General features: G+C 38.7%; 1 protein-coding gene and 1 long non-coding RNA gene across 4 annotated transcripts in view; one reads left to right on the top strand and one right to left on the bottom strand.

Annotated features, from left to right (window-relative positions):
• DAAM1 (dishevelled associated activator of morphogenesis 1) overlaps positions 1–18,798 on the bottom strand; it is a 150,662-nt gene extending 131,864 nt beyond the window's left edge. For 2 of the 3 annotated variants that reach the window (XM_036218349.1, XM_036218351.1), the window contains exon 1: positions 18,671–18,798. The gene's annotated coding sequence lies outside the window, so the exon portion shown is untranslated. Of the gene's footprint in view, positions 1–18,524 lie in introns of all 3 variants that reach the window. The other variant, XM_036218350.1, reaches the window with a different exon arrangement.
• A 262-nt stretch (positions 18,799–19,060) lies between these two features.
• On the top strand, positions 19,061–20,358 carry LOC118600365. The gene is made up of 2 exons (XR_004949966.1): positions 19,061–19,365; positions 19,718–20,358. It is a non-coding gene; the product is annotated as an uncharacterized LOC118600365 (long non-coding RNA).
• Positions 20,359–25,916: the final 5,558 nt, after the last annotated feature.

The following is a 25,916-nucleotide window of genomic DNA, read 5'->3' as shown; positions in this document are numbered from 1 at the left end:
TAAACTTCTGCCTCTCTCCTCATAATATTTATATTATTTCATTGTTCTACCTCCTATTCTCCCAAACATGTTCAATCCAATGGAAAATCTACATATCATCTCTCAGTTCTGTCTTCAGAAAGGCCTTCGCTGTAGCAATCTCACTGACAGCAGAAAAAACACATACAGTGGAAAAACCACTAAGGCAAACTCCAGGAAATGCAAATCGGCCATAAAATGACAAGAGCTGACCTAAGGTTTCACTCTAGATAATGAGGAAAGGGCTTGTTAATTAATTTTGCAAATCTGCAACCAGAGACCCTTAATCACAGAGAAACATTTTTGGTCATTTTAAATGCACCTGGAGGTCTCATAAGTTTCCTTCTAATAGGTTCCGTGATGTTTACTGCATTTATGAAAAGTTCTAGTAGAGTCACATTTGCATTACTAATTAATCTCTTTCAGGGTCTGTTCAAAATACTGAGATTTAAATAGAGAAATTTCCTTTCACTTGAGAAAGGAAAAATACAAATAGCCTAGAGAAAAAAAGATCTGTTTAACAAATTTTTAAAATGCAAATTAAATACGATGTGATAGCATTTGCCACTTGCCCAATCACAGATAATTTTAAGATAATACTCAGCACAGACACGGGTGAAATGAAAGATGCTTTAATATCCTTATTCAGTGTCAACTAGCAAAACCTTTCTTGAGCACAATTTGGCAGTACTTAACAAAAAGCTTTAAAATTATACACCTTGTGACCCATTTATTTCTAAGAATATATCCCAAGAAAATAATCTGAAACATATACACAAAAATGTTCATAATAGTTTTTTAATGGGAAAAAAACATTAGGAAAATGATTACCCTACAGCACATAAAATGGAAATAAATGCTGCCGTCTAAGCAGTTTATTAAGAGTTTTAATAACCTTACGTCCATTAGGATGGCTACTATAATAAAAAAAAAAACAGAAATAACAAATATTGGTGAGGATGTTGGTGAGGAAAACAGAACATAACGAATGTTGGTAGGAATGTAAAATCGTACAGCTGCTGAGGAAAATAGTATGGCAGTTTCTCAAAATATTAAAAATTGAACTACCATATAATCCAGTCTCTGGGTATATCTCTACCTTTGAATATATAGCCATATATAGTTGCATGTTCATAGTTGCATTGTTCACAGTAGCCAAGAGATGGAAGCAACCCAAATGTCCATCAAAGGGTGAACAGATAAATAAAATGTGGTATATACATAAGATGGAATACTATGCACCTTTAAAAAGGAAGGAAATCCTGTCACACACTACGAAATGGATGGATCTTGAGGAGCTTATCTAAGTAAAATAAGCCAGTCATAAAAGGACAAATATTATATGATTCAACTTATATAAGGTATCTAAAGTAGTGAAATTCATAAAGTAGAATGGTAGTTACCAGGGGCTAGAGATAGAGAGCAAAAGGGATTTATTTAAGATATAGAATTTCAGTTCTGCAAGTTAAAGTTTCTGGAGATCTGTTTTAGTATACTTAGAAATGGTTAAGGTGGAAAATTTTATGTTTTTAACGACAATAAAAAAAAGTTTTAATAACTTGAAATATACTTATGACATTTAGTTGGAAAAAGGAAGTAAAAGAATGTAGATAACATATAATTTTAAAATATTTTAAACTTCAAGAAGATATTTTCCCACAATGTTAACATTTTTTTTGCCTCCTTGGTAAGATTTTTCTCTATTTCCTTATACTTTTTTTTTTTATATAATTTTATAATCAACAAAAATAAAATGTTTCTGACTTAATAGTTTCAGAATAGCCTTAAGAATTCCTCATTCTGAGCAAGACATTGGTCAGAGAGAGTACTACTTTTAGGGAAAAACCAAAGATTTAGAAATGGGCAAAAGGGATTCTGGGTATCGTTTTAGTGGAGTGCTACTTGTGGTCTAGTGGGTCCTCCAGGAATTACCTTTTGAGTTTTTCTTTCTTTTAATCAGGCTAATGATTCGTAAAGTATGGTTTGGGAAGGCTGGGGAGACCTGGAGCACCTCAGACCTTGTCAGGGTGTTTATGAGTTCAAAGCTATTTTCATGATAATATTAATTCTACTTGCCATATTCTCTCATTCTCTCAACAAGTGTACAGTGGAATTTTTCAAAAGTTTCAATATCTATGATGAAATCATTCCTCAGATATTTACATGAAATGGGTTTCATTATTTTCCCTTTTTTTAAAAAATGAAAGAATTAATAGTCTTAAAGTTTCTCAAATTCTGATTTCTAACATGATTAATACATTACACAAACAAATCTATTTTGGGGTCTTCAATATTTTACTGGATCGAAGTGTTGTGAAACACACACAAAAGAACAATTGAGAATGTGCTGGCCCAGACTATTTTACAGCTCTATAAGGGTAGGAATTAACTTATACAAAACACAAGCAATATAATGGTTCTTACCTACAGCAAAGCAAATAGATTTTGTGTGGTAGAGATACAAGTGGTTAGAAAAGAAAACATTACATTTTATAGCCCTTTTGTGTATTAACCAAGTTTGGATCTACTAGTAAATTTATATCAACATTTCTGATTGTGGATGGATGGCTGAATGGATAGATGGATGGATGGTCAGATGGGTGGAAATATATCTGTTCTTTAAATTCTCCTTTGAAGTGGTCTTAACACCTTACTAGTTCTTTCACTAATTAATAAGTTAAATCATTGATGTGTTTATTTTATAATTTTGAGAATCTTATTTTCAAACTCTTTGAAAATTATTCTTTAGCATCAACTATCTACAAACAGATCGGTTTCTATATACTGGCCATAACATTAATAAGAACAGAGCACTCGATAGTTAATAACTTTCTAAAACAGAAAGCACCAGGCCCAGATGGGTTTACTGGTGAATTCCACCAAATATTTAAGGAAAAAATTATACCAATGCTTTACCATCTCTTTTAGAGGATCTAAGCAGAAGGGATACTTCCTAACTCATTCTATGAGGCCAACATTATGCCAATAGCAAAATCAGATGAAGATATTGTAAGAAAACTACAAACCAACATCTCTCAATCTCTCATGAGCATAGGTGCAAAAATCCTCAACAAAATATTATTGAATTGAATTCGACAATGTATAAAAAGAATTATAAACCACAATCAAGTGGAATTTATCCTAGGTAAGCAAATCACATCACAGCAATAATTGCAGAAAAAGTATGACAAAATCTTATACCCATTGATGATAAAAACTCTCTGTAAACTAGGGCTAAAGCAGAAATTTCTTAACTTGATAAAAACTATCTATCAGAAAACCAGGTTGCAGGATATAAGATTAATAATAAAAGTCAACTAGTTTCCTACATACAATAAATGATGGAATTTGAAATTTCAAAAATATCATTTACATTAGTGCCCCCTAAAATGAAATACTTAGGTATAAATCTAAGCAATACCTATATGAGAAAAACTACGAAACTCTGATGAATGAAATCAAAGCACTAAATAAATGGAGAGAATTCCATGTTCATGGATAACAAGGCCGAATGTTTTCAAGATGTCAGTTCTTTCCAAATTGCCACACCCATTTGTTTCCATATCGTCAATGGCTGCTTTTCCTACAATGGCAGAATTGAATAGTTGACAAGGACAGCTTGGCCCATAAGGCCTAAAATATTTTCTATCTGGCCCTTTATAGAAAAAGCTCTGTATCCCCTATTCTAAGTTATTATGCTCTTAATTAAGTTTTTACTTATCTCAGTCTAATGCTGCTTTTTCCTCCAAAACAAAATTTTCCTCCAAAACAAAATTTTAAATAGATAACCTCTTCTGCTTTCTTCCAATGACAGTCGTATGAAATTGTTCTCTTAAAACAATACAAAATATGCATCATGTACTTTGAGGCCAAAGGACATGTCTTTGAAGAGCCTACCAAAATGAAATAACTAGCAAAGCCCTATTACAAAAAAACAATTATTTCATGATCTTTGCAATTTTAAAAATCTGGCCATTTTCCAAGACTCAAAACTAAAACATGTTCCTCCTTAAGATTTTTTTTTTCCTTTTATGGAGGCTAAAACCCAATTTAACAAAAAAAGTTAACCCAAAGAACTAAACAAATCCAAGTATCACTTAATGAATCTATCTATATGTCGTGTATTTTCTATAAGAATTTAAACTGCGCTAATTCACACACTCTAAGTATATAACACTTAGACTGCTCTTACTAATAGGAATCTGAAAAACATAAAATCCTTGCTCTGCTCTCAAGTGTTTTTCTAAATCTCTCCACACACATGGATCTAGTAAATTATATCTACACATTCTGTTTACCAAATAAACTTTGTTATCCATAGTGATCAGATAGGTCCATCGCATTAATTATTTTTATCTTAACTAATTTACAGGGAACAGAGAGACAGGGAGAGATGTTGTGCCTTGAGGTCCAGGCTGTGGGAAATGTTATAAAACAAATAACCCAGTTCTCTTCACAAGCAATTTGCAAGGAAAAAAACTGCACAGGATTTAGAGAGGCTGAAAGGAAATATCAAAACTGCAACATATAAATACCTTATTGAAATCCTGAGTTGAACAAACTTATTTTAAAAGTGGAAGGTAATCTGAAAACTGATGAAATGTTTGGTAATTTTAAGGAAATTATATAAATGATTATAGGTATAATAATGGTATTTTAGTTATGTTATTAAAGAGTTAATATTTTTGGACATAAATATGAAAATATTTACAGAAAAAAATTATAAAATATTTGGAATATGATTTCAAATAATCCCAGAGTTGATGGAAAGTAGTTGGGAGTAGAAATGAAAGATTAATTATGAATTGATAATTGTTGAAGCTGTGGGTCTACGAAGGATTCTCCTACTAGCTATATTAGTAATTCTACCTGTGTGTAGTCTGTAGGAAATTTTCAATAATAAATTTTTTTTTAATAATAAAGCTTTTTGAAAAAATCATTTTCACGCTACTCAAAACAAGAAAAATAAGAATGGAAAACAGTTAAGTCTGAGGGAGAAACATATCACATATCACATTCATAATTATGCTATATTATATGGTCAAAGGGAGATTACCCTGGGTGGGCCTCACCTCATTAGGTGAGGCCATAAAATTAGCCTTTTCTCTGGCTGATAAAGAAATAGAAAATCAGAGAAATGTGTTCCAGCTAGCCTGGAAGAAAGTAGACATTCACATGTGAACTGAAGATGTGGACCATGTGGCATGAAATGTGGGTGGCCTCTAGGAACTAAAAGCAGTCCCTGGCCAATAGCTAGCAGTCCTCAGTCCTATAGTCACAAGGTAATACATTTTTTCCAACATCCAGTGAGCTTGGAAAAACCCTGAGCCCCAGATGAGAATTATGGCCTTGGGTGACACATGAGTTTTAGCCTGGTGAGCACCTAAGCAGAGAATCTAGCCCCAGCATGCACAGACTTCTGACCTGGTGGAGTTTTAAGCTGCTAAATTTGTGGAAATTCATTATGCAGCAATAAAACTAATATGCCTAGATAAGCATCTTATACTTGAATAGTACTGCAGTACCTCAAAGCCTACCTCTGAACATGAGTTTATGATCCCACTGGCATCAAGTGAGTACCTAAACATTCAGCAATTCAACTTCTTATGCAGTGTTTCTCAAAGGATTATGAAACCAAATTTGAGAAACTTTGAGCTACATAATCCCTTATAAATGAAATATTTCTTTTCCAACACACACAGTTAGCTTTATAGGCAAGATCATATACTTGAGTGCTTTTTACAGTGTAAAGGCTTATACAGCAGAAAAATCATGCGAAATAATCAAATGGAATAAGTTTAGAGCAAAATGTGCTAAGCCAAACATATCTCCAAAACCTTAGCTTATCATCACAGCAGGTTTAAAATAATGCAAAGTTCTCCATCCTTTAACACCCTAGCTCACAATTAGGAAATGTAAGAAAAATATGAGCCAGATTCCATTACAACAAAAATTTCTTTATAACAAAGTATCCTATGTCTCAGGTGGTCCATAAATATTAAGGAACTATCACAACTATTCTTTATCCATGATATACATCTATTTATTTGAAGGAAAATCGAGATATTCATGAAAGAAACAGAAGTTATAGATATTATCCTTAAAGTCTAAAGTTATGTCAAACTTAGTCTGATTCTTTTTAGCCTTGCTTTAAAAGAAAAAAAAAAGCAACAGCTTTATTGAGATATGATTCACAAACCGTAAAATTCATCCATTAAAATATCCAGTCGAATGGGTGTCAGTACAGCAGTCCCTCTTTATTCGCGGTTTAGTTTTCCGTGATTTCAGTTACTAGAGGTCAACCACGGTCTGAAAATATTAAATATCTCCAAACATCAGCATCATCTGCTCCTGACATTCAACCATGAACACGGCTCCGATGATGACCGAGGATCGTCCAAAGCAGAAGATCCTCCTTCTGACACATGGGCAGAAGGCCAATCGTAGCCTAAGGCTACATCACAGTGCCTAGTCATAGTCATTCACCTCTCTTCATCTTATCACTAGGCACTTTGTCATCTCATGTGGTCAAAACGGGTGAGTACAGCACAGTAAGATATTTTGAGAGAGAGAGAATGCATTCACATAACTTTTATTACAATATATTTTTATAAATGTTCTATTTTATTATTAGTTATTATAGTTAATCTCTCATTGTGTCTAAATTATAAATTAAACTTTACCATAGGTACACATGTATAGGAAAAAACACAGTATGCATAGGGTTCAGAACCATCCATGGTTTCAGGCATCCTCTGGGGGACTTGGAATGTACCCCACCCCCTCCACAGACAACAGGGGACAACTGTATACCCACAAACTGTGTAACCATTACTACTAACTTTAGAACATTTTCATTAACCTTAAAAGGAAATTCTGTATTATCTTTCTTTTTAACTGTCATTTTTTCTTTAATACTGTGTCCTACTGACAAATTTTTCTCTAGTACTAGAAATAATGGCCACCTGAGACTCAAAATCAGCATTTAGGGAAGAACTGAGTTAAAACCAATGGTAGGAAATAGAATAAAATGTCTCCTTTCCATTAGATTTTACTTAGTATTTCAGATCCAGATTTCTATCAAGCATAGCAGAGGCAAGGGAATAACTAAGTTTTAGGGGAAAACACTATACTTGATCTATAAGCATTATAAATATGGGGAAAACTGTGATTAGGGATTGTAGAGTTTTGCTCCCCATAACTAATGCTGTGAACATTCCTTTGAAAACACGAATATGATCCAAATAAGCAAAACATGAAACTACTTGCTAGTGAAAGCAACAAATCTTCCATTGGTAACACTCTTCACCTACTGCATTTTTATTTCAGAAGCTGGAGACGGAGGATGATCTGGGCTTTATTTAAGTAAAACAAGAATTCTGTATTCCAAAGAAAAAAATCTGAGATTTAAAACAGCATTTTGAAGTGTTCGTGCCCAACATTTAAACATTTTTTTACATGCCAGAATGAAGGAATAAATGATGTTTTAAGATACCATATCCATGGTTTATGAGATAGTCCATTAAAATGCCCAGTATAAAATTTTCCTCTAAAACTTAGTTATTGCCTTGCCTCTGCTATGCTTAATAGAAATCTGGATCTGAAATACTAAATAAAATCCAACTGAAAGGAGACATTTTCTTTCCCACCATTGGTTATAACTCTGAGACTCTGTAGTCCTTCACCGTGGCGCAGAGGCCAAAGAAAAAAATTTTCAACAAACGAATCTATCTTAAGTTTACAAAGCCAGAAGGAAAAGTCTGATGGGAAACTCCCTGAGTTAAACTCAACTCTGAAATGTCCAGATCCTTCCTAGAATCTAGATTTCTCTAGAATAGAAGCCAGTAAGAGCATTTAATACTACTCTCCCAGCCACTTTAAATCCAGGGCACTCATAGTGTTGGCCATTTGTGATTGGGTGATTTCTGTTCTCTTATCTTTTAAACAATAGGTTAGCATACAAATTGAATCCTCCCTCCCAGGGAAGCATCTTGAAAAGAAGATAATCACTACAAGTTTTTCAGTAAAGACTACAAAATATAACACTTCAAGATTATTAGAAGCATTATGTTACATGTATGAGATAATGTACACTATACATCACGTAAAAGACCAATCATTTTCAAATTCAAAGTTCTAGGTAAGTAAAAATATTCACACCATTTGCTCTTCCCACTAGTTTTCAGTCCTGGCTAAATATCAGAATTACCTGGAGAGCTTTAAGAATCCTAGAGATTGGGCCCAAACCCCAGATCTACTGAATCAAAATCCCTAGGCATCTTTTTAAAATCCACCATGGAAAATTCTTGATACCCATCTAGGGTACAGAACCAACACACAGCCTTAGGGAAGAGGCCTGGATCCCTTTGGAAGCCACACCTATGCCTGTGAGAAAGACTTGGGTTTACCTTTAACTGAAAGGGTGTGCTTCCCTCTGCATTATCTTTGCATTAGTTGAATTAGTTGCTTGAGAACTGAGCTTGGGTTGGTTAATTAAAACTTTTCCCAATTCTCCCTTCGTACAAGGAAAATCTTATTAATGTATTTTTTTTGAGGGGCAAGGCAAGTTTGAGTGTTGCCACAGTTTTAGAGTCATGTTTTAAAGACATTCGTCTTTAAGGGTGAAGGGAAAAAATAGAATGTCATTCTGTTAATTCTTTTCAAGGCCCTTCCCACACTATTTGAGATAAACTTCCATGTTTAAAGGCTGAAGGCCCCCCCCCCCATCATTTTAAAAGTGTTTTGGTCTTTGGCAATCATGACAGAGATGACCTTTTCTTTCCCCAAAGCCACATCTTCCTTATCCACAAATGACATTACTGATCTAGCAACACAGGCCATGGGCTTCAAAGTTGTTTACCCACTAGTTCTGGTGGGCTTGCCCTGACCCAGCATCAGTCTCTCACAGAGTCCCCTGTTGTGACCAAGGACATGTCCTTAAAATGTGGCTGGCCTCCCAGGCAGTGGTCATGGAAGAATGGAGAAGTGACCCCCAAAGGGCCTAATCTACTGACCTTTACTTTGCTCTAACCAACTGCCCAAATAAATAAAAACAGCAGGGTAGCTCGGTTTCCCAGAAGAATTCCAATTTATCCCTAAATATCCAAGCTTGGTTCCAATGTTTAAAGTTCTCGGGCCTTCCAAAATCTGTCAACTGGCTTTCAACTGAAGCTGATTTTGCACACGACACCTCTACCCACCTAGGGGACATTTGACAATGTATGGAGACATTTTTGATTGTTACAACTGGGAGAAAAGTTGTTACTGGCATCTAGTGGGTAGAGACCAAGGATGCTGCTAAACATCTTATAGTGCACAGCATAGCCCGCCACATTAAAGAATCATCCAGTCTAAAATGCCAATAGTGCCAAAATTAAGAGATCCTGAATTGGGTCATTTGCCAGCCCACACTGCTTGATAGATGTTTGAAGAGACTCTCATTGCAATTTAATTTAGTTTAAAATAGGGATCACATACTCAAATACTTTCAAGGGCCAAGGAGTTAAAGAAATATCACATAAACAAAGTGGCTGTTTATTGAGCCACTAGGGTATAGAGAGGTCTGTGACAAATAAGAGTATAAATGCTCACTAAAATCATTCCATTTTTAAAAATAAAATTGTGCTGGACAAACAAAATGTGACAGCTGGCTACATCCACCTTATGTACCACTGGTAGTCAAACTCTGGTTTAAAGAGAATACCAACTTAAACAACTAAATGATCACCCAAAGACACCATCTAGCCTCATTCCTTATATGCTATGGAACTTTCTGATCCTCAGGACTGGAGAACGTCACTAGAAGCTGTTCAGTTAAGAACAGACTAAGGATCAGGTCTTGAGGGTTAAGCTACAGACAGGAACAGGTCTCAGGTTCGTGGTGCTAAGCAGGGGCCAACTGATCTCTATTCTAGGGAAACCCAGTGGATATTACACAAATATTACATAGTGCCGCATACGTGAGGTCATTATTTTAAGATGATGCCTTTCTCATGAAATTTTAGAATTTTCACATTGTTTCACAGATGAGGAAACAGAGACCCAGGATGTTTAAAGGACTTGCCACGATAACCCAAATCTGAATCTAAAATCGACTGGTATTTTTCTTCTATGCAATTGCAAAGCAGCAACCAAAAGGTGAAAGGATTTCATTCAAAGTGTCAAACATTCATGACTAAAGTCTCTACTGACATAAATAAGTTATATGTGGATGTTAAATTTAAGCCTACTCAACATCATCCTTTTTCCTCCTCAGAAAAGCCATTATTAACACGCTTGCCTCAAGTCACTGTTTTAAGATCTCTCCCATGTAATGGAATAATTTAAAGTAGGTTAAATATCTCCAGTCCTCCTTTCAGATCAGGCTGTAGGGAGGAAAGCCAAGTCAGCAGGAACACAAGAAGGAAGTGCCATCTGAATATCCCCACGTGTATGCATGCTTTCTGTTGGAGGAATTCCTGGCCTGAAGAGACAGTATAAACAAAGACAAAGCAGAGGGAAACAAATGATAAGACAAGCGAAACCCAATAACTCCCTCCGTCCTCCCTTCCACCTACTTCCCCCAACTTGTTCCATCAGAAAAACAGTAGGAGCTCCAGAGAATTAAAATGTAAGCTGTCCCCTCTGCTGCCACACTACTCTCATCCTAAGTTAGGAGGCTAAGGGGGAAGAAGATGTGCTTCTTTGTAAGGTCAATGATTATGGCTTCCTGTATGTGGAATCTGACAGCCTGGGGACAACAGTCTCCTTCTGCCCACAGGGAGGCCAGAACATGCAAGGAAGCAGTTCACTGGTCCTCCAGACTCAAATTACAATCCGAGGAGTATAGTAAGAAAAGGTTGGAGTACGGAAGAAAGGAAGCTTCAGTCACAGCCCGAAAAGAAATTGGGTCAACCTAAAAATAACATTTTTTACATTTTAAATCAATTGCTTAGCAGAAAATGTCGTAGGCAAGGCAGTCTCTTGCCACAATTCCTGGAACTTGAGTAGCTGGAAGTGTCACCTACTCACAGAATGCGAGCCCTAAATGGGTCATAGAGGTTTTCCAGTCCAATCCTATCTCTATTCTTGATTTTAAAAATACAGAAATATAATAATGGGCCATTTGTTTAACCTCCTGAAAACACGATGCAATCTCAGCCATCAGCTTCAGCTCCAGCACAATTCTGACTTTAGTTCGAATCACCACTGAGTGTTGGGGGGCACTGGGCTGTACCTCTAAAGCAATCATGATTGCTGCACCCAAGCAGAATAGGAAACAAACAAATGCCATTGTTATTTCCTTTGCTACAGCATCATCCTAGTTCAAATAACCACTAATATGGGATAACTGAAAATGCTTTTTTTTAAAAATCCTAAATAATTTACTTGAACAGAACCATAGGATACTCTCTGTATTCACAATTTCACCAACTTCAAGAATAAAGGAGAGAATGCAGCAAAGTCCTTCAAATGGTTTAACTTTTTACAATAAATTTTATAATTAATTCTCAGGATTTAGGAGGGCCACAAGTCTAACCTTGTCACAGAACTGCAGGTTCTAACTTAACCTGTGTCTAGACATTTCACTTCTCGGTTCTACCAAATCTCTATGAAACAAATCCAGATTTACAGCTAGACACACATGAACAACTTGACTCACCTGGTGAACGACGTTGACCACCATCCTACAGTCTTCTGCTAGGGCATGAAGCTGCAGCAGCTTTGTGAAAGGAAAGTGAAGCCTAGAAGTGCCACCAAAACACACACTAATGACTTCGGTCACACCTCCAGGAAAGGTAATGGCTATGGGACTTTGGCAAAGTTTTAGGAAGCTTCCCCTAGTCTTGACCCATTCTTCACAGATTGACACCTGTCAGAAACATATAGTTTCTTTGCAAACTGCTAGCAAAGACTTACCTCTAACCCATGGGGTATGAAAATATTAAGACCTGCCACCTCCAACAGTTCATTTTATAATATAGCACCATCTCTGCCCCTACTGGTGATGGTTATATACTGATATATCCACAGTGTACTATCTAGTCTCTTTTGTGACCAAGAGCATGAGTTGAAAAAAAAAAAAAAAGTTGACTAGGATTACAGGTACAGTTTGTGGCTCTAAAATAAGGCAAAACAAACCCATGCCCTTGACCTGGTTTGTACGTCACTAACAAACTAAGCTTAGCCAACAAGCCAGAAAAGAAGAACCCATCTCGAAAACAAAAGATGGGCATCTGTATTACCCAGACAATGCCCAATGCTGGGATCTGGGCTGTCTACTTTTGAAAGTCTAAATTCAGAAAGTCCATCAGATGGGCAACATTTGCCAATCGCAGAGATTTTTTTCCCCAGAAATGAAAAGGACAAAGACCGGTTTAATAGGTGACCCTAATTGTGTACCTGGCAGAAACACAAGTAACCCTCAGCTGCAATCCTGGTGCAATTTATAGAACAGAATGAGCTCAGGTTGTTACTAAAGGTGAATGACATACTTAAGAAGTGTAACAAGATGAATGAAAAAATAAAAAGCTTCTGCAATCAATGTTTGTTGAATGAATATTATATTTGAGTAGTCTAATGACTAACAAGGCTTTTGTTTCTATTTTCCTTCCCTGGCAATACACTTTTAGTGCACAACAACTTTCCCATTATTTCTCTAAATGACACAGTTTTTGTTTTAGTCAATTGTCTTCATTAAATATTGTCAAAGTGACACAATATCCAGTTTTTTAAGCCAAAAGGAAAAGATCTATTGTAAGTCAGGAAATCGTACTAACTACTTGCTTCCCTAATTTTCCATATTTAATTCATAATCATGACTGTGGTTTAAAAGAATTGCAATTGTATATTTGCCACCAAATTTGCTCCACTGTAAAAATAAATAAAAGTCTTTCTTCTGAGGTGGGAAAAAAAAAAAGCTTATTTTAATATCTAAGAATAACCAATATTAGATTACATGTTTGACTACTGCTAAAGTTTTCATTATTTTCTTTTTAAAAGAGCTCTTTCAATTTATGTTAAATGATGACAGGGAGGAGGGAAGCTAAGGAGTTATGGGAGTCTTAACTCTCAAGGCATGCTCTGTGGTCCTGTTCTGGATAAGGGCTTTCTTCAGATAAGGGATTCAGCCTACTGAAAAGTTATCTCAGTTAACAAATAGGGTCTAATGCTGGACAGGCTCCAAATCGATTTGGAATGTAAGAGCATTTGCCTATCATTCACGTAGCAAAAAAAAAAAGGCAGTTCAAAAGTTTTATCATTCAAATAAACAAATGCAACATTTTTAATTTTATGCAACACTTTATACTCCAGAAAATCAGACTATAAGAAACCATTAAGTGTAGAAGCATTTTTACTCTCAGTCAACCCAGCGCTTATTGACGCAGCACTGTTTCAGAATTAAGAGATACAAAGGAACTGTGGTCCTTCAACCTGATGGAGACAAAATACAATATATAGGAAAACTAGAGGCAAGGCAGGAGTGTGGGGTGTAAAGAACTAGACTGCTTGGGTCCCTAACCTTGTCTGCTACCTACCAGCTGTGTGACCTGAGCTAGACAAGTTCTTTAACTTCTTCTTGCCTCAGTTTCTTCACCTGTAAAATGGTGATAATAGGACCTACTTTATACAATTATGGTGAAGGAGCAATGTAAAGTATTAGGAAGGGCTTGGCGAAAAGTGAGCACCTCACATACCTTGACTACTAGTATCACATGAACTGTAGGTGCTAAGTTGTGTGGTCAGGCTCAGGGCTCTAACAAGGAAGGAGAAGAGGGTGGTAGTGAAAGCTGAAGGAAAGGCAGGGAAGTCTTCCTGGAAGCTGTGGCATTCAAGGAGGATCTGAAAGCACAAGGAGAATTTAGATACTCAGAAGAGTGAACATTCCAGTTGAGGGGAACCATTACTGTAGAAGTTCACAAAATAGAGATAAAAACCAGGTGAGCTTAAAAGTCAACAAGGAAAATAAGCCCACCAAAGCACTGCTGAGGGTGTATTTGGTAATATCCCAGTTTAATGGGTGGGGAAAGGGGGGCGGGGGTGGGGAAGATTCTATATATGTTTGTTGTGGTGCTGCTAGGATTTATCAATTAACTCGTTTTTAGACTTGTGTGCTTTGAATGCAAACTCACTCTGAAAGGCTTGGTTCTTTGTTCCTGGAATAGTAGAAGGGATGCCAGAAAATAAAAAGGTTAGACTTTTGGTTTGTTTTGTTTTGCCGTAGAAATAGTCTGCTGGAGTAGAATGTAGGTCACCAAAATCAATTTGCATCTTGTCTTCATCTGTCCCTCTTTCAGTGGGGGTACTAAGTGGTGGCTTGAAGGAAGGTTGTGGGGAGGGCAGATCAGATCCATCCTTCAATTCCAATTTCTATCAGCAGCTCTCAGTCACTTTAAGCACAATCTATATACACAGACAACAAACTGTCTTTTTGCTAAAGTGAATGTAACTTCAAGAGAGGTATCCTCAGCCCTGGCCTACCCCACCCTGCCCTAACAACATACAGAAGCTGCCCTCCTTACCTATTTTTAAGTTACTTGTGCTATCATTTGCCTCTAAACTGTGTTCATAGGTTCATTCAGAACTGATGCTGTGATTGTTTAAGATACGTATTCATTTAGAAGATTTCCTCTGCTACCAGCTGTAATGTCAAAATAAGAGACAGTAGTCCACAATCCTTATCCAAAGAAAAAAAATTACAACGTAGAATTTCCATTTTGACTGGTGTCCTTTTAGAAGTTAAACAGGTTGCTAAACTAAATTGGCAAAGTTGCTTTGTTTCTTGCAATATAAGGATGAACTTAACTCTTAGAAATACCAAGAGCATGACACGAAGCCAGAGAGGGTCCCACAAAAGTTACAAGCTCTGTGATTATTTCCTGAAGCAAACATCTAAGACTCTCAGTGGCACCAAGCTTTGTTGGAAAAGGTTGTTTCCCCTGATCCAATAGCTGTAACTTTTTAAGTGATTTCACAAAACTCAAGATTCTCAAGCAAAGCCACCACCCCCCAAATATTTACAATGAAACACTTTCAATCTTAACCATATTTTGTTTATAAACATCTTATGTGTTCTGATGACCATACTACCAACACCAAAAACATCCTTCTAAATAAAGTAGCTCAAATAAAACACCTTGTACACACACACACACTCTCTCTCTCTCTCTCTCTCTCTCTCTCTCTTAACACCCAGAATGTGTCTACAAAGGAAGAAAGCCAGGATTCAAATTCCTTGGCACCTACTCACTGAGCTCCTGTAAGCACCACCCAAGGACATGACCCACCACACCCTCATTACTATCACACCTCCTCACTAATTTATACTTCTGAAAACCCACAGAACCTGACTTACTGGATGGTAACAGAATGTTACAAATATTGGACAAATGTTTCCTACCCTGCTCCTCTCTCACATCAGTCAGCCCAGGACAACTGACTCTGTCTATGTCCAGCTCTTCTACCCAAATGGTGCCATAGGAGCCATTGGTGGCCTGCCTAAGGCTCTTGGTATCTTTGTTCTGGTCTCTTTTCCTATTCTTCTGTCATATACCTCCTGGGAAAGTTATCTGGGTCACGGAGGGTACAATGTAAAGAAATGTAGAAATGTCTAGTTTGGGATAGTAAGAATTGTCTATGTTGGTGAATGTGTTCCAAAAGCAAATAATTATGAAAAGCCTCTATTTCGAACACATGGAGGGCCTTTTACACTTCATCACATGCTACATAGTTTTGGGGTTATGCTGATGAAAATGCTTAACAGAAAGCTAAGAGGAATATTACAATTGATGACAGAACTATCGATGGAAAGAATATAGATTTGGGATCTCCAATCATGGCTCTACTACTTAATCCTGATTCAACAAATATTTATTAAATACCTACATAACCAAACACTTCTTTAAATGCTAGAGACACATGGATAGATAAGACGAAGACCCCTTTCTGAAAGACCTTAGGAAAGGGGGATAAAAACTCTCTACATTGGAACTGGTGTCAGAATTACAGGAAGACAAAAAGTAAACAGATAATTAAAAGATTTTTTTTTTTCAGTCAATAAGCTCTAGGACAAAAATAAAGAGTGACAACTCTGATCCCATTTCCTCATAGGGATGTAACCACCTACTTAAAATGAGATGATGAATGTCAACTACCGGGCACACAGCATCTCCAAGCATTCACTTGCACACAAATGCACAGAAATAAATGACCACAGATACACTCCCCCCCCCCTTAATGGCAATATCTGTGATAATCAATCTTGGTATAAAATGAAAGCAGAAGAGAAACAAAACATTTATGTAATTTAATTACACTTAATGCAATTAAGTTACAAATAAATGAATTCATCAAGAATCTATAAAAAGGCAAAACCTAAACAATTAATTCTAAGATAAAAGGACAAATGAAAGTCCAGATATTGGGTTAATGATGTAATATTAGAATATTATAAATAGTAACATGTCTGCCTTGCCCACTTTGATGAATGCCATGAAGAACCATATTATTTTTCCATACAAGTAAGGCTCAGTGTCTGTAGCTGGGTTTAAACTCTCATCTTCAGATCTCTTTGAGAAAAATCAAAAACAATGACAAAGTCCTTCTTAGAGTCACAGAATTTTATACCTCGAATCAACTTTAGGAAATCCTCTGTACCCTTCTCCCCCATCACAAATGCCTGAGGTCCCCAGAGGTAAAGAGTTAACCCCAGAGGGGAATAGCCAGTAATGACAGAGCCAGTCAAGGACCCAGGCTTCCTAGATCCCAGCCCACCACCTTCACTCTGAAGGGCCTGCATCCTGCAAGGGAGGCTTTTAGATTTTATCAGAGCCACAAGGAATGGCAGTGAATTCAATTTGTTATTACCAGTCCCTAAAAACTTCCAGTAAGTTGCACATAGGGCAAATTGAGGACCTTTTTACTCGTGGCCAGGGAGAGCTCTCTTCAAGCAGAACTGAGAAATCCCTTGAGAAAGCTGCCTCCAACACTATAATACATGTTACTAGGCAAATGGTGCAGCTAGCCTGAAAGAGGAACGACATCTTTCCATTGTAATTTTCATAGTTTGCCTTAGGAAAGGGGCTCCAAACAATTATCTCTAAGGAGAGAGGTGGAAAGACGAGGTATGCGCGCTCAAGGGAAAGGGGCTAAGAACTGTGTCCAAGCTATTTACATGGAGAGAGCCCCAGGGCTGTGAAACCAGCAAGCTGGAGAAAGCAGCTGGGCCCAGGGCGAGCACTTGACCACACCCCCTGGCCACGCCCTCCCAGCTGCCCACAGAGCCACATCGAATTGAAACGGCAATGAGAGCAGTTAAGATTCCGACGACAGGAGTCGCCATGGCAACGGGATTCATCCTGCAGACAAATTCCGCTTCAATTCACTAGGTCCTTCTCGAGGCTCGAGAAACTACCAGCTTAATGGGAGCAAAACGGTCATGGGTGGCATTTTCTCTTGATGCTCACCTGCAGGTGGAGATGGGGGGCGGTGGGGTTGGAAGAAATGGAACATGGGTACCTATTTCTGGGTCTCCTAATATATTTTATGAAGTCAAGAGACAGAACAGCCCAACCTCAGGCCGTGAGCAACTTGAGAACAGAGCCATTAGCAGGGTTTGATGAATGAGTGAGTAAAGGAAAGAACAAGGGTGCTAGGGACTGGGAAATCCAGAGGACTTCATGGAGTTCTCGGGCCTCGTGCACGTCTCCAATCCGAGGGCAAGCGGATCGCAAGCAGTTGGATTTTCCGCACTAGCTGGGAAACCCCGATTACCCAGCCTCCTGCCCCACAGCAAACCACACACACACACACACACACACACGCTTTACCATCTCCCAGCTCAGGGCTCCCGGCAGACACTTCGCCCAGCTCAGGTGCTCTTTGTCGAGGGAGCAATCAGTGCAGGGGGGACCGAGATACTCCCTCCCGGGAGGGGCTGGGGGAAGGAGTGTTCTGCAGCTCCTCGAACCCCGTCCGCAGACGGCGCCGCCTCCCCTCGCCGCTGTCTGCCAACACCTCTTACTCCTTCCTCGACGCGGGTTTCCCCTCCTCTCTCTTTTGAATCCTTTAGCTTACAACTTTGCCTGAATTAGTCACTCCATCCCTTTCGCATAAGGTTTGAAGTGAGTGTGCCAGGGATGGTGGAGGTTCTGCTCAGACTCCCTCCTTCCCTGTCGCCTCCTCCGATTCCTTCAAGCCTGCCTTAGGATTCTCCCTCTCGGAGCCTCCCCCGCCAGCAGCTCCTGACAGCAGCAATGCCCACAACCGAGGCTACGACCCCCAGTATCCCAGCCCCGGGGTGCCTGCAGCAGGCCGGCTGTACCTGGTACCCTGCCGGTTCTCTTGGCATCCGAGCGCCTCTGTAAGAAAGGAAGGAGGGACCCCCAACCTCGGGGGCTCCTTCCTCCGGGCTCGCTTTAGTTTGCTCCGCGCTTGCAGCCATTTTCCCAAATCCCGTTTGGCAGCCAAGAACTGTCTATGTCCTGTTTCCACCCAGCCCTAACCTGAAGGACCAGTTTAATATTTACCTACTGGCCCGGGAGCTTCGGCGAGGCATCAGGAGGGCGCGACGCGAACCCAGCGCCCGGCCCGAAGAAGCGCGCCCACCCCGGCGCCACCGCGCGGTGCCACTTAATGAATGAGTGCGGCAGGCGAGGCGGCGTGTCCCCCTTACCTGAGGAGCCCCTGCATGCTGAAAAGGCGGCTCTGCGCTCCGGGTACAATGGGATCCGGTTAAACAGTTTCCTTTACAGCCGCTCGTAGGTTACCAACTCGCAGGTGACATCACCCTCTCCTCCGCTGATAGGATACAATGTGGCGCCCACTGCGCATGGACTCCCTGGCGGGGCCCGCGCACTCCTGGTAATTGTAGTCCTAAGTTCACAAACAGAGCCTAGGTAGCTACGCTACTGGGGTTAGCACAACTACACTTCCCGACTCATTCCTCGGCCCCTTTGTCCCCGCCCCCTCGTCCCGCCCCCGCTGGGACCCGCCCCCTCCCCGCCCTACAGCCTTGCAGTGGTAGTGGTGGTCTTTTGGAAGCTAAGCTACGGACTGCGCGGGCGGGGGCGCGGGGCGCGGGGCGCGGGGGCTGCGGTGGTGCTCTTTGACTTGACCTCTACTCGTCCCGGTGCGGGATCTGAAGGCCCTGAAGGGTCTGGAGCCAGTGCGCGCCGGCCAGGAAGCCCTGACCAGCCGTGCTCTGTTGGCCCCAGCTGGAAAGAGAAGATTAAGCCTTTCACTGCCTTCCCTACTAATTAATAGGTCGCACGGGTTTCTGGGTTAAAAGCGGTCCTGGAATTTCCCCACATCCCGGAGGATGAAGCGAAGCCGACCCCGAAGGAGAGAAATCCCCATGTGCCCCACTTGGTACAATTCACCTTTCTGTCTTTTCTTTCCTTCTCCCATTTAACGGAGTTCGCGAGAAACGGCTTAGTTGGCTGAGCTGACAGAATAACGGAGGCTGTCACTAATAAAAAACGCAGTGTAATAGACAAGACGGTCGCTGCAACCCTTCCTCAGGGAGCTGGCTGCTGCTGCAGAGATAGTACTATCGCGCAGCCATGCTTTTGTTCTTCCCTGCAGCGGACTTCCCGCTCTGGTGGCTCTCAACTCCCAGGAAGACATCTTTTTCTAAAAAAGTTTTAACGACATATTTACGTACACATGTACTTTTAAATCCATAACACTCTCCTCTCATGTTCCCTACCTTTCTTTTCAGACATTTTCTAAATGACCTAAACTAAATAACACCCTGCTGTTCAAGAATTGCCGTGGTCTTAACATACCTAAATGTTTATTTAAAGGTAAGCAAAAGATGTGTATCAGAATTCTGAACCTTTAAGGAAGATTTTACTTTTAATATGTAAAATTTTTCCCTGGCATTTTTTATTGTTCAATGAATACCAAATATTATGGGGGAAAAAAATCACATTAAGAGCAAATCTCAAGGTGTCTTTTTAAATGAAAAAAAAAAATCAGTACATCTAGTTATTTCAGTGATAAAAGTCGAGAACATTATAATAGCATTTGATGTTGCAATCACATATACAGATCAGCTCACACCCCTATTTCTGCTGGCAAAATCTCTAGAAGAATGTACCACTTGTGAAAAGAAAGGTCACAATTAAAATGTTAAACAATTCTTCACTTAATTGTTGATAGAAGTTTTCTTATCATTCTTATTTTCTCTCTTTTGTGGAACGATGTTCAAAAGAAAAATATTCATAGGACTAGTTGAGAATTTCAGGGGAGGGGAAAATGCTTTGTTCTGCTGAAAGAGGTATTTCAATGCTGAATTTTGATTTCTTTTAACAAGCCTATTTTTCATATACCAGACACATTTTTATTCACTGAACATAACTTTGAATGTTGCTCTCCTGTTCTGAACTATTTCATCCATTCCAAATATTGTCTTTAATGGAACCCAGACAAAACAAATTTTCCATTGGCCATCAGATGAAGAGTACAAGAAATGATATTCTGGCTAATGGGTAGGCTCAATCTATTGCAGCCCATTGTGAAAAAATATTCAGAAAGAAACTTGACCTGTGATGATTCTAAAAGGCCTCCTAGTTTTATAACTGTAAAGTTTTTAGATGGAAATATAATCAGTGAGCTTGAAATTTATTGAGTCAAATTGGATATGGAGATTCTCCATAAAGTAGGGCTTATCCTTATAGATAATAGCATATTTTGAGGCACACTCTGAGGAATAACTTTATAGGACAAATTACCTTACAGCAAGTTCTCTTGGGTTTTTAGCAGTGAAGGAGAAGATGGAGTCTGCCTGGAAAAAAATTTTTTTTCTCTTTAGTAATTAATATTATAGGGATGTGTCATGTTACATAGCTCATTTCCATGTATGAAGAACATCATACACAGTAGGTTATAAACACAGGAATGTATGGGTGTGCATGTGTGATCTATCTTTTCTATTAAATAGCTATAAATATAGATAATAAATATTGAAAGCAAGGCATTGTGTTTGGAAGCATTTTGCCATAAGTGATGGATTCGAACTGATCCCTGCACACTATTTCATTTGTAACCAGGGGAAACAAAGATGGCTCTTCAACATCACAAATGCAGTCTTGTAGACCTGAGTCCAGAAGAAGTTTAATTTCTATGGAGACAGAAGAGAACTCTCGTTCTTGCTCCCATTGTGTGTTTATATTTAATTCTTTCTAGGTAACTAAGTAGTCTCATAAGCCATCAAAAATACCCACTCTGTCTAGCTTATTTTATATTTTCAAAGAATGTCTTTACTTTTTTCTTTTCTTTTTAAATGATTGCTGCTGTTTAGAATGATTTTATATGAAAGGCATTCTCTTGTCCCATAATCATTGCCTGTTAATTAGGAACCTGTGGGCCCACTGAACACATACTTAATTGACTTCTGCAGGTAGAGGAGGAGGAAAGATGTCATGGGGTATTTTGCTGATTTGAAATAATCTCTCAGTTCTGGTTACAAGGTTTTACTCTGGCTGTTGGGTTTTAGATAAAGGAAGAAATGAGATATCAACAGAGAAAGAATTTTAAGTTTGTAGCCTTGCACGTGTTTTCACACAATAGCTTGGTGTTTTGCAACAGTTGAGGTTGTGTGCTTGAGCCCGGCTTTGGGATCATGCCATTTTTTTACCACTTTTGATCAATGTGACTGTTTATTCTCTCGGAGGCTCAATTTCCTTATATTAAAAATGGGTCTAGTAATAAAACCTTCAGGAGGATTTTGAGGATTAAATTAGATGAGACATATAAAAACACTTCGAATGGGAAAGAAGTATACAAATGCTAAATTTTGTTATCACTTGCAATTTTCCCCTAAAGATTATCTCAGAAACGTCAACTTTAATTATGGAACAAGTTAATAAAAACCTATTCAAATTTTTTAAAAATCTTATTCTTAAGAAACTATAAGATATTATATGGTGTACATATATCATCTCACTAATTTGTAGTAGGCAAAATGTACTTTGAAGAAAAAAATGAGAAATCCAAGTTGAACAGTGCTAGTTATTGATTTGTTTTCAGAGCCACACCTCGTTCTTCTGCAGTGCCTTCAGCTGTCCTTAGCATCTCAGGAGGTCTTCCCCTCATTCCTCGGCATAGAGAAGACTTCTGGGATATTGGAGGCAGGGAGAAGCCAGGGTATTTTGCCACCTCCTCAATTGCGCTGGGTGCTGTTTCTGACAGCATCAGCAGCATTTCCTCTGTTGGACAGGTCTGTTGTGGTTCCATCATCTTCCAGATCACTCAAGCTTCTGTTAATACCACCTTTGCCCTTTGTCCCTACAGCCTAAGGATGGAGGTCATGTCCTGCTGTTGCTAATCTCTCACTGCATGTTTGTCTTCTCAGACCTTCTATCATCATTGAGATCAATTCCAGATTATCTGTTTTAAATAATCAGAGTGTTTTTTGTTTTCGTGGTGGAATATTTAGCTGATACACTCATGTCTTAGTTCAAGTTCTTTTAGGGGCAGGCAACAGAAATTTTCTATGTCCAATTTGTACAAAATAAAACAAAAGTAATAGGGCTTATTTAAAAAATTGAGCAACCAAGGCTCCACCTAAGAACAGGAACCAGATCAGCTCTTTGGAACCTAAACGGTGGTGGTTTTTAGACCTTCCCTCCAGAGCATTACTCTAATAGCCTTCCGTCTCTGTGTCTGTCTCTACATATGGTATCAGATGAGTGCTAGACTTATCAGGGCAACCACTTCATAAGGTATACAAATATCTACCATTAGGGTGTTCTTTAGGTGGTCTCTAGGCCGAGCCCCTTTCCTTTGTTCCCCTTTTCACTCATGACTGACTAGCTACCTAACATAATCACTATATTGTACACCCAACACTAATACAACATCATATGTCAACCATAATTAAAAAATAAATTTAAATAGGTTTTCTGAGAAAAGCCGATTGCCCTATCTTAGAGTAACTATCCCTGACTAAGTATCCATAGTAGTGGTTCTTAAAGTATGGGTGCCAGACCAACGGCATGAATATCACCTGGGAACTTGTTCGAAATGCAAACACTTGAACCTCACCCATGGGCCTACTGGAAAGGAAACTGTAGGGCCAGGTCCCACAGTCTGTGTTTTAACAAGTCCTGTAGTTGATTCTGACACATGAAAGTTCTTGAGCCACTCGTCTATAGCAAAGATTACAAGATTGTGTGGCTCAGATACGATCACTCAGGACCTATCCTTGTGTGAGAGTCTTTCCAGAGAGGAAAAAGTATTGTGAATTTGGCAGCCACTCCCAAGAAGCGTCTGGTAAAGGCTGTAGATCTATCAGGGTCTTAATAGTAAATGGGTTCTTCCTGAGGGAGAGGACTTTGTAACATTCTGAGCCAATCAATTTAGCCATATACATTCTAAAGCAGTAGAACAGCTGATTAGGAGATAAAGATCGGATCTAAAAATTGAAAATAGCAATCTAAAACTTATCAAGAATGATAGAAACAGAAAATACAGAGTGCTTCCTGCATGGCATGGCAGCCTCGATGCTGACCATTTCTGCTATTGAAGACCGAAGGCTTGCTTCCGGGTACACAGTCCTGTCACTCTTAATCAGGAATTGCCAGATGAAGACTCTTCCAACCTTCCATCGGTAAAAATTCTCTGGACATACATTTTAGACAAACTACCCCATAAGCTTTCAAAATATCCCCTACTGAGTGTATCATACAATTTTCATTTTCTTTTTCTCTTTAAATGTCAAATCTCTGTATGGGCTCTTTAACCCTAAAATGGGCAGTCCACGTGTGGCAAAACCTTGTCTACAAGTAAAAAAAAAAAAATGTTCTGGGCATTCCATGTAGAGAAAGAATTCTGTTTATATTTTCTGTAACTTTCCTCATTGGGAACTATCCTGGCAGATATATTCTCCTTTGTAGCTGAAATATTACAGCATGTAGGATTTATGTAAGAGCCTTGTTTCACAGCAGGTTGTGTTAGCACTTAGACGCTGGATTTGGAGATTAGGGACAACTAGTCCTGCATTACATGAGAACCTTGTGGTGTGGAATTTCTCATGGAAAGCCACACTTCAATACAATATGTCATGGCATATTATCTTTGTGGGAGTATTTTCTCTTCACCAAACTGTGATTGTAACCTTTTCTCTTGGGTTGTCTGTGCCCTCTCCCTGTGTCTCAAGCTCTTAAAATAATATTTTGGGTTGTCAGAAGACTAGCCACCCAATTAAAGTGGAAAAGGAGGTATTGGAATGCTTTATTCTGGCTTTGCTTTCCTACAAGTGACAGGTTTTCTTCTCTAGGATTTATGTTACTGTTTTAGGAAATTATACTCATTTGAATCTAAACATAGTTAAAGCAAGTAAAATATAAACCCGTTACTTTTCACTCATATGGAACAGTGATTCTGACTTTTTACTCATGTGGAACAATGATTCTAAATAACAGGGTCATCTCCCTCTTGACTTATGCATGTATATTAACTATGCTGGAAACTATATCACCTCAGGCTATAAGCGCACTAGAATTTGCAAATTGAGTAGCTTTGAGTATGGTCAACACTAGGATGGGAATGTCCAAAGAAAACCCAAGTGTATCTAAGATGAATATATGATTTTAAATAAGTTTGATTGTATCGCTAATACTCTGATAGCAGATCCCTACAGCCAGCATTTCAGGAAGAAGGTTCACTCTCCACATCCCCCTACTTGAGACATACAGGTAAGAGTCCCCTGCTCAAGGCAGACCTACATAAGTGGTGTGCCGGAGCCCCATGGCACTGCTTAACAAAAACTCACTGTTAGATTTTAGAAATTTGTGAGCCAGTTATTAAACGCAGTTAATATTGAAACTTAAATTATATAAACTTACAGCTAAATAAGTTAAAACAAAAGTGATAACTACTTAAAATGCATTACTTGTTCATTGTTACTACATTTTACTGTTATCTATGATCTTAGATTCCACCCGAATAGGGATGGTGGAAATTCTATGTTGTGGTGTACTGCTGTACATCACTTCCCAACTCCATAGTCAGAGATATTATATTGGCAGCTCAAAATCAGTCATGGTGAGAGTACTTGCACCATGGAAATCTGCAAATGCTACAGATTAGGGCTTCCTGCACAGATCCAGTTGTTAAACATGCTGTCATCCTCCATATCCTGCATTTGTAATAGAAGAGAACAACCCTCCTCTAACCGTTCTGCAATGCTCTGTATTTTTCTCTTGTGACATCATTCTGCTATTGGGCTCTGGAAATGGAGGACATGTATCATTTTACTCAATTTGGGCATCAGATTCAGAGCAGAGAAGAGCCTTATTTGGTTGAGGGTGGTGAGGATTGTCCCTCAAACAGTAAAGAAGAACTTGAGTTGGGGATAAGTTTAGCCAGGGGTAGTGGTTTTGATCCAGGAAAAGAAGGAAGTCAGTTCAGGGCTGCTGTAAGTATCAGATGGAATGCAGAGAGAATTCTGGAATGACTGCACTGGTGCTTAGGCTATGAGTAGACCGCAGCTTAGAACAGGGACTCACAAATGCTATTCTTTAAAATATTTCCACAAGTCTGCAAAATAATGATAAAAATGATCTTAAAAAGACAATGTGGAGAATTTTTAATGAAACGAAATTTTTTTCATAAAAAGGATGATTCTGTTTTCTGGAATCAGGTTAATCATCTCAAAAGTAATAAAGACAACTTTATTAGAAGCATACAGCTATTATTTAAAGTATATTTATGGGTAAGTTATATCTTAAGAATAATTTGTTCCAAAAGTCCATTTTATGCCCATTTCGTCTGCTTGCATTAGAGAATACTTGTTTTTTTCTTTTTTTTTAAAAAAGATTAATGTTATAAATGGTGATCAAGTCCCAGGCTAGACCAAAAAAGCAAACACATCTCAGAATAGTTAGTCATAGCATTAATCTTGTTAGCTTGAA

This window comes from Rousettus aegyptiacus, unplaced genomic scaffold, assembly GCF_014176215.1.
Source record: "Rousettus aegyptiacus isolate mRouAeg1 unplaced genomic scaffold, mRouAeg1.p scaffold_m13_p_3, whole genome shotgun sequence".
NCBI lineage: Eukaryota > Metazoa > Chordata > Mammalia > Chiroptera > Pteropodidae > Rousettus > Rousettus aegyptiacus.
The sequence above is the reverse complement of the archived record's forward strand: the minus strand, read 5'-3'. Positions and strand labels throughout refer to the sequence as shown.